We start from the raw sequence: 668 nt of genomic DNA on the forward strand, positions 1-668 counted from the left end.
ATCACTCAGACTGTGTTCTCTCCCTCTAACTCCACTAGAGGCAAAGCAGAACAATCATTAATGGCAAAAGACAGCTGCCTAAGAGCAACACCCAAGCCAGCTTCATGCTCGGGAGAGAACACTGTATCTCTTCCTCATGGTTTCTGGCACATAGTCAGAGAAACTTCTCTAGTAACAAATTATAGAAATGATCCCTGAAAGTACAGTATTTTTAAAAAATTGTTTTTATTTTATGTATGAGTGTATTGCTTGCATGTAGGTAGGTGCACCCCTGTCATGCAATGCCTTCGGAAGTCAGAGGAGGGCATTGGATTTCCCTGGAATTGGAGTTACAGACGGTTGTTAGCCGCCATGTGGGTGCTAGGACCTGAACCCAGGTCCTCTGTAAGAGCAGCCAGTGCTCTTAACCACTGAGCCATCTTTCCAGCCCCAGAAAGTATAGTCTTAACAAAAATTAAAAAAAACAACAACAACAACAACAACAAAAAAAACGCGACGAGCGTGGTGGTGCACGCCTTTAATCCCAGCACTTGGGAGGCAGAGGCAGGTGGATCTTTGTGAGTTCGAGGCAAGCCTGGTCTACATAGTGAGTTCCAGGACAGCTGGGGCTACAAGGAGACCCTGTCTCAAAAAGACAAAAAAGAAGAAAGAAAGAAAGAAAGAAAGAA

General features: G+C 44.5%; 1 non-coding gene across 1 annotated transcript; it reads right to left on the bottom strand.

Annotated features, from left to right (window-relative positions):
- Positions 1–210, bottom strand: LOC115071950. The gene has a single exon (XR_003851014.1). It is a non-coding gene; the product is annotated as a small nucleolar RNA U3 (small nucleolar RNA).
- Between the last annotated feature and the right edge of the window lie 458 nt (positions 211–668).

Source organism: Nannospalax galili, unplaced genomic scaffold, assembly GCF_000622305.1.
Source record: "Nannospalax galili isolate Female #2095 unplaced genomic scaffold, S.galili_v1.0 scaffold741, whole genome shotgun sequence".
NCBI classification, from domain to species: Eukaryota; Metazoa; Chordata; class Mammalia; order Rodentia; family Spalacidae; genus Nannospalax; species Nannospalax galili.